Source organism: Cherax quadricarinatus, chromosome 9, assembly GCF_038502225.1.
Source record: "Cherax quadricarinatus isolate ZL_2023a chromosome 9, ASM3850222v1, whole genome shotgun sequence".
Lineage (NCBI taxonomy): Eukaryota > Metazoa > Arthropoda > Malacostraca > Decapoda > Parastacidae > Cherax > Cherax quadricarinatus.
In genome coordinates, this window is record NC_091300.1 from 22146772 (window position 1) to 22154436 (window position 7665).

The 7665-nt window shown below is 42.6% G+C and overlaps 1 protein-coding gene across 5 annotated transcripts in view; it reads right to left on the minus strand.

Annotated features, from left to right (window-relative positions):
* Positions 1–6443: 6443 nt before the first annotated feature.
* Positions 6444–7665, minus strand: part of sky (GTPase-activating protein skywalker) — a 90239-nt gene continuing 89017 nt past the window's right edge. For all 5 annotated transcript variants that reach the window (XM_070083317.1, XM_070083313.1, XM_070083318.1 and 2 more), the window contains one exon: positions 6444–7665. This exon is cut by the window's right edge and continues 1303 nt beyond it. The gene's annotated coding sequence lies outside the window, so the exon portion shown is untranslated.

Genomic DNA, 7665 nt, shown 5'->3' on the forward strand with positions numbered 1-7665 from the left:
ACTACGAAAGCAAAAGACTTGGCAGACGATGCAACATCCCCCCAATGAAAAGCAGGGGTGTCACTAGCACGTTAAGAGACCATACAATAAGTGTCAGGGGCCCGAGACTGTTCAACTGCCTCCCAGCACACATAAGGGGGATTACCAACAGACCCCTGGCAGTCTTCAAGCTGGCACTGGACAAGCACCTAAAGTAGGTTCCTGATCAGCCGGGCTGTGGCTCGTACGTTGGTTTGCGTGCAGCCAACAGTAACAGGCTGGTTGATCAGGCTCTGATCCACCAGGAGGCCTGGTCACAGACCGGGCCGCGGGGGCGTTGACCCCCGGAACTCTCTCCAGGTAAACTCCAGGTAATTCCTTACTGAGGTATCGGAACGCTATCTGTAGTTTTGCCAGACGCCCGTATGCTGCAGCAGTTATCTGATTGATATGTGCCTCAGGAGATATGCTCGGTGTTATACTCACCCCCAGATCTTTTTCCTTGAGTGAGGTTTGCAGTCTTTGGCCATCTAGACTATATTGTGTTTGCAGTCTTGTTTGCCCTTCCCCAATCTTCATGACTTTGCATTTGGCAGGGTTAAACTCACGGAGCCAGTTGCTGGACCAGGCTTGTAGCCTGTCCAGGTCTCTTTGTAGTTCTGCCTGATCCTCTTCCGATTTGATTCTTCTCATTAACTTCACATCATCTGCAAACAAGGACACTTCTGAGTCTATCTCGTACATTGGTTTGTGTGCAGCCAGCAGCAACAGCCTGGTTGATCAGGCTCTGATCCACCAGGAGGCCTGGTCACAGACCGGGCCGCGGGGGCGTTGACCCCCGGAACTCTCTCCAGGTAAACTCCAGGTATCCCTTCCGCTATGTCATTCACATATACCAAAAACAGCACAGGTTCTAGGACTGATCCCTGTGGAAACCCGCTTGTCACAAGCGCCCACTCTGACACCTCGTCATGTACCATGATTTATTGTTGCCTCCCTGTCAGGTATTCTCTGATCCATTGCAGTGTCTTTCCTGTTATGTGTGCCTGATCCTCTAGCTTTTGCAGTAACCTCTTGTGAGGAACTGTGTCGAAGGCCTTCTTGCAGTACAAAAAAATGCAGTCGATCCACCCCTCTCTCTCTTTTCTTACTTTTGTCACCTTGTCATAAAACTCCAGTAGGTTTGTGGCACAGGATTTTCCTTCCCTGAAGCCGTGCTGGTTGTCAATTATACACTTGTTTCTTTCCAGGTGCTCCACCAATCTCCTCCTGATGATCTTCTCCATGACTTTGCATACTATACACGTTAGTGATACAGGTCTGTAATTTAATGCCTCCTGTCTGTCTCCCTTTTTAAAAATTGGGACTACATGTGTTGAAGATCTTTGTTAATGGCACACACAGCATCTCTGTTCCCTCTCTTAGGACCCACAGAGAGATGTTGTTTGGTCCCACTGTCTTTGAGGTGTCAAGTTCACATAGCAGCTTCTTCACCTCCTCCTTGGTTATGTGTACCTCATCCAGCACTTGTTGGTGTTTCTCCCTGTTTTGATTTCCTGGGGTCCTACTGGTTTCCGCTGTAAATACTTTCAAAGTTTATTCTCTACAAGGATTACAATGCTGGGTTTACAGAATTTGGTTATTGTGTGGTTTACATGTAGTAAAATAATAATTACAGAATGTTGAGCTCCTCACATACCTCTCGGTCGTTTCTTGTGAACTCCCCATCACCCTTCCTCAGTCTGATTACCTGGTCCTTGACTGTTGTTTTCCTCCTGATGTGGCTATACAACAGCTTCGGGTCAGACTTGACTTTCGATGCTATATCATTTTCATATTGTCGCTGAGCCTCCCTTCTTATCTGTGCATATTCGTTTCTGGCTCTTCGGCTAATCTCTTTATTTTCCTGAGTTCTTTGTCTTCTGTACCTTTTCCATTCTCTAGTACACCTAGTTTTTGCCTCCCTACACCTTTGGGTGAACCAAGGACTCGTTCTGTTCTTCCCATTATTTCTGTTTCCCTTGGGAACACACCGTTTCTCTGCCTCCTTGCATTTTGTTGCCACATAGTCCATCATTTCTTGTACTGGTTTTCCTGTCAGTTCCCTCTCCCACTGAATGTCTTGCAGAAAGTTCCTCATGCCTGAGTAGTTTTCCCTTTTGTAGTTTGGTTTTTCCCATCCTATTCCTGCTACTCTCTCCACTTGGAGCTCAACTATGTAGTCAAAGCACAGAACCACATGGCCACTAGCTCCTAGGGGCCTTTCATACATGATATCCTCGATGTCCGAATTACTCAAGGTGAATACAAGGTCCAGTCTTGCTGGATCATCCTCACCTCTCTCTGGTGGTGTCTCTTAACATATTGATGCATGAGGTTTTCCAGAACCACATCCATCATCTTGGCTCTCCATGTTTTGGGACCCCCATGGGGCTTCAGGTTTTCCCAGTCAATCTCCTTGTGATTGAAATCACCCATAACTAGTAACTTTGCTCCCCCCATGTGTGCTCTTCTGGCCACCTCGGCTAGTGTGTCGACCATTGCTCTGTTGCTCTCATCGTATTCTTCTCTTGGCGTCCTGCAGTTCTGTGGTGGGTTGTACATTACTGCAATTATGACCTTATGTCCCTCGGACTGGATCATTCCTACTAAGTAGTCCCTTTCGCCCGTGCTGTCCTCTTCTTCCATTTTCTCAAAACCCCACTGGTTTTTAATGAGCAGTGCAACTCCTCCTCCCCCTCTCCTCCCTTTGTCTTTCCTGAAGATTTGATGTCTGGGTGGAAAGATTGCATCTGTTATCATTCTGGTGAGTTTTGTTTCTGTGAGTGCTATTATGTCTGAGGATGTTTCCTTGATTCTTTCATGCCACTCTTTCATGCCCAGACTGTGGTCTGGGGGGTATATTGGGGTTGGGGATGTGGGAGACCTGATAGGGAACTATGGGTGGTTGCAGTGGGGGTGGAGTTTGTAATGCAGTGGGTGGGGGCATTGGATATGGCATGGGTGTTTTGGTTTAGAATGTTTGGTTGCACTGGGGTTGACCTGGTTGGGGGGCTTCTATAGGAAGTTGTGAGGGAGGCTGTATTTGATCTTCTTCCTGGGCCTGGGATCTCCTCTCTGTCTCCTCCATCCCCTCTCTTTCCTCCTTTCGCCTTTGTACCATCTCTCTCAGTTTCTGCCTTTCTTCTTGTGTTCTGTCGCGGTGTGTGTGTGTGTACTCACCTAATTGTGGTTGCAGGGGTCGAGACTCAGCTCCTGGCCCTGCCTCTTCACTGATCGCTACTAGGTCCTCTCCCTCTCTGCTTCCTGAGCTTTGTCATACCTCTTCTTAAAACTATGTATGGTTCCTGCCTCCACTACTTCACTTGCTAGGCTATTCCACTTCCTGATGACTCTATGACTGAAGAAATACTTTCTAATGTCCCTGTGACTCGTCTGAGTCTTCAGCTTCCAGTTGTGACCCCTTGTTTGTGTCCCCTCTCTGGAACATCCTATCTCTGTCCACCTTGTCTATTCCCCGCAGTATCTTGTATGTCGTTATCATGTCTCCCCTGACCCTTCTGTCCTCCAGTGCCGTCAGTCCGATTTCCCTCAACCTTTCCTCGTACGACATTCCCGAGCTCTGGGACTAGCCTTGTTGCAAACCTTTGTACTTTCTCTAACTTCTTGACGTGCTTGACCAGGTGTGGGTTCCAGACTGGTGCTGCATACTCCAGTATGGGCCTAACATACACAGTGTACAGTGTCTTGAACAATTCCATATTAAGGTATCGGAACGCTATTCTCAGGTTTGCCAGGTGCCCGTATGCTGCAGCAGTTATTTGGTTGATGTGTGCCTCCGGTGACGTGCTCGGTGTTATGGTCACCCCAAGGTCTTTCTCCCTGAGGTCTGTAGTCTTTGTCCACCTAGCCTATACTCTGTCTGCAGTCTTCTTTGCCCCTCCCCAATCTTCATGACTTTGCATTTGGCAGGATTGAATTCAAGAAGCCAGTTTCTGGACCACATGTCCAGGTCTCTTTGCAGTCCTGCCTCAGCCTCATTCTGTGTGTGTGTGTCATGCAAAGAGTACATAACCCTTATTCATCGCATGTACACACCCTCATTGAAAGGCTATCTCCCCCAACCAGCGAACCAGGGTTAACGATGGGGCCCCTTCGTTCAGTCAGTACCCAGGTTCCAGCCAATGAGAAGATGGTTTTGGCAATCGCAGAGGTGTTGTGGGTACCACACACCTGTCTGCCCTTGTCATTCCCATTCTAGAGCTGGTTGAAGCACGGTCTGCTCTCTAGTGGCTCCTATTCTACTTTGCTTACCGTGGATTGCACTAATACCTATTGTTGTACATAGTGTCTAGTGTACATAATTCTTTTCTTACTTGGTGAAGGATAATACAAGTCAAAAGTTTTCTGCTGTGTTTATTTTGCTCCCTTTACACCCAGGATAACAGACCTTTGGGACTTCTGGGTTGTAATAGTGTGTATGATGCCAAATAGATAAAACTTGCGATTTTGGCTTAAATAGCAATTATTATTATTATTATGATCAAAAAGAAGCGCTAAGCCTTAAATAGCAATGCTCTTCTTGCCGAATAAGGCAAGCGAAAATTTGTGTATGCAGTAATTTCGCAAAAATCATTCCGAACCTAACGAAAAAGAATATTTCATTGCATTTGTTTATTATTAAATTATTGTAAACTTATCTAAAATATATTTAGTTGGATTAGGCTAAATTAAATTGTGCTTATTATAATAAGGTTAGGTAAGTTTTCTAAGGTTCTTTTGGTACAAAATTATTAATTTTTATATTAATATAAATAAAAAAAATATGTGTTAACGTATACGAGAATTTTAGAAAGGACTTAATTTTAAGCGAGTTCTTGCTAATTGACCAGTTTTACCTATTAGGCACGATATATATATATCACTTTCTGACCTAAGATCAGACATTCTAACATCCCTGTGGCTCATCTCTGACAATCCAGCCACTCCCCCCAGAGTTCTCATTTCTTACCTCTCAAGCAGCCTATCCCTGTCTACTTTATCAACTACCCTGAGTATTTTGTATGTTATGTCTCCCTGGTTCTTTTGTCTTCCAATGTTACCAATAAGATTCAATTCCATTAAGCTCTTCTCATAACTCAGGGACAAGCCTTGTTGCACATTTCTGTACTTTCTCCAGTTTCTTAACATGCTTTTCCAGGTAGTGTGAGAGTATGGGCATTGAAGATGTCAAAAGTGAAGTTTACAATCTCTTTCCTAAGAAAGACGGTTATTAAAAAAAAAAAAAAGTTTGTTGCATTACTCCTAAATTCTCAATATACAGCCTCTCCTCACTTAACGACGGAGTTCCGTTCCTGAGACCACGTCAGTAAACAAATTCGTCATTAAGTGAGGAGCATACTATAATGGTAGTGGGTTTGTTTTAATATCACCTTTGCACCATTTATAACATTTCTGGTATAGTTTTATATGTTTATACAGTAGTGTACTGTATATTGTAATGAACAAAAAGAGGAAATCAGCTCTAATACATTATTTAGGTATGCATACTGGTCAGATTATTATTATTATAATCAAGGGGAAGCGCTAAACCCGGAGGATTATACAGCGCCTGGGGGGGGGGGGGATGTGGAAGGCATTCAGGCTTAATTCGGGGAACTGGAGCACAGATCCAATTTCCTAAATCAAGAGCCCCTCACCAACATCAAGGAACCTTCCTTGAGGGGCATACTGGTCAGAGAGCCCGTTGTAAGTCCAAGTCGTCTGTAAACGAGTACGTTGCTAAGTGAGGAGAGGCTGTAATTTATTTATCTAATTGTGTGGTGTGAATATAATGCAGAGAATTCGTAGTTTGGAAGTTAGGAGGAGGTGCGGGATTACCAAAACTGTTGTCCAGAGGGCTGAGGAAGGGTTGTTGAGGTGGTTCGGACATGTAGAGAGAATGGAGCGAAACAGAATGACTTCAAGAGTGTATCAGTCTGTAGTGGAAGGAATGCGGGGTAGGGGTTGGCCTAGGAAAGGTTGGAGGGAGGGGGTAAAGGAGGTTTTGTGTGCGAGGGGCTTGGACTTCCAGCAGGCATGCATGAGCGTGTTTGATAGGAGTGAATGGAGACAAATGGTTTTTAATACTTGACGTGCTGTTGGAGTGTGAGCAAAGTAACATTTATGAAGGGGTTCAGGGAAACCGGCAGGCCGGACTTGAGTCCTGGAGATGGGAAGTACAGTGCCTGCACTCTGAAGGAGGGGTGTTAATGTTGCAGTTTAAAAACTTTAGTGTAAAGCACCCTTCTGGCAAGACAGTGATGGAGTGAATGATGGTGAAAGTTTTTCTTTTTTGGGCCACCCTGCCTTGGTGGGAATCGGCCAGTGTGATAATAAAATAATAAATAAAATTGTGAATTTTAGTTTGCAGTATTCAAAAACTATTTGGGCTCTGAATGATATCTTCCAATGAAACAAACACATATTTCAACATCCTTTACTTTCATTGCTACAACACAATAAAATAAATGGTAAAACAATACAACTGCAAAACTAAAAAAGTTGCAGTATTCATCTAATAAGTTACTGGCCATATTATATATTTACAAATAAACTTCATTAACAAACCATTTCAAGTGGATAATGAATAAAATGAGACTCAACATACTGGACACAGTACCTGACAGTACCAATTTACCGAACATTTTAACCACAAAGAAAATGGCTGTCACTTAACATTTAACATGATATGGTTCCTATTCCACTAAATGTTAAGTACTTCCATCTACTGGTATACCCAATCAGCATCTGCAAAGGATATGTTCCATGAGCAGTTCATGGATAGTGAATTCAACAATATGGTACTTTTTATTTGAAAAGGGAAAGGGGTATGTGTTCTAGACTCTTGCCATTTACAGTAGAAATGAGTTATCTTCAAGATATGTATGCATGAGATGTAACAGCACACAATAGTCACACACCTTGTAGACATGTTCACAAGTAATGTCATAAAATCATACAAAAGACAGTTCCAGGAGCCCAACTAATGGATAATGCCATAATACCATATGCAAGTCACAGATCAATGAACTTAGCCTTGGATAACTAGCAATATAAAAAAAAAAAAAACACATTAGCGAGTGGGAAAAATAGCAAATGCTGAAGGGGTACAGTACACAACTGAATTTTTTTGGCATTACACGACTCAATTTGAACTTGCATGTATAAAGAAAAATTTTTCTACAACTTTAATTGCACGAGTAGTTACTACATAAATTTTGTTTAATAACATCAAAGTGAATTTATATAATTCACCTATATACACCAAACTAAATGTGTCTGATATATAAATGCTAATAGTCAAAAACAAGTGTCCAGTGAGTTACATATGTTTTTTTTCTAATATCTGCAATAAATAAATATATGAAGCTGAATGTGTACCTTTATGCACTGAAGCAACGTTAATGTTATGAATTTAAAAATATATATATATAAACAAATTTACACCCTGGCAGTGGTTAAGTATTTGCACTTAACACTTCGTACTGAATTGTTCCATGTATAAATTTATTATACAAATAATAGGGAATCTGTAATTTATATCTATGAGGCAAAGTGAATATTTTTTATGGCATTTTATACCAAATGCAAAGGAATAACATTTTATGATGAATAAAGCTGCCCTTAAAAATGCTAGGGGTTCAA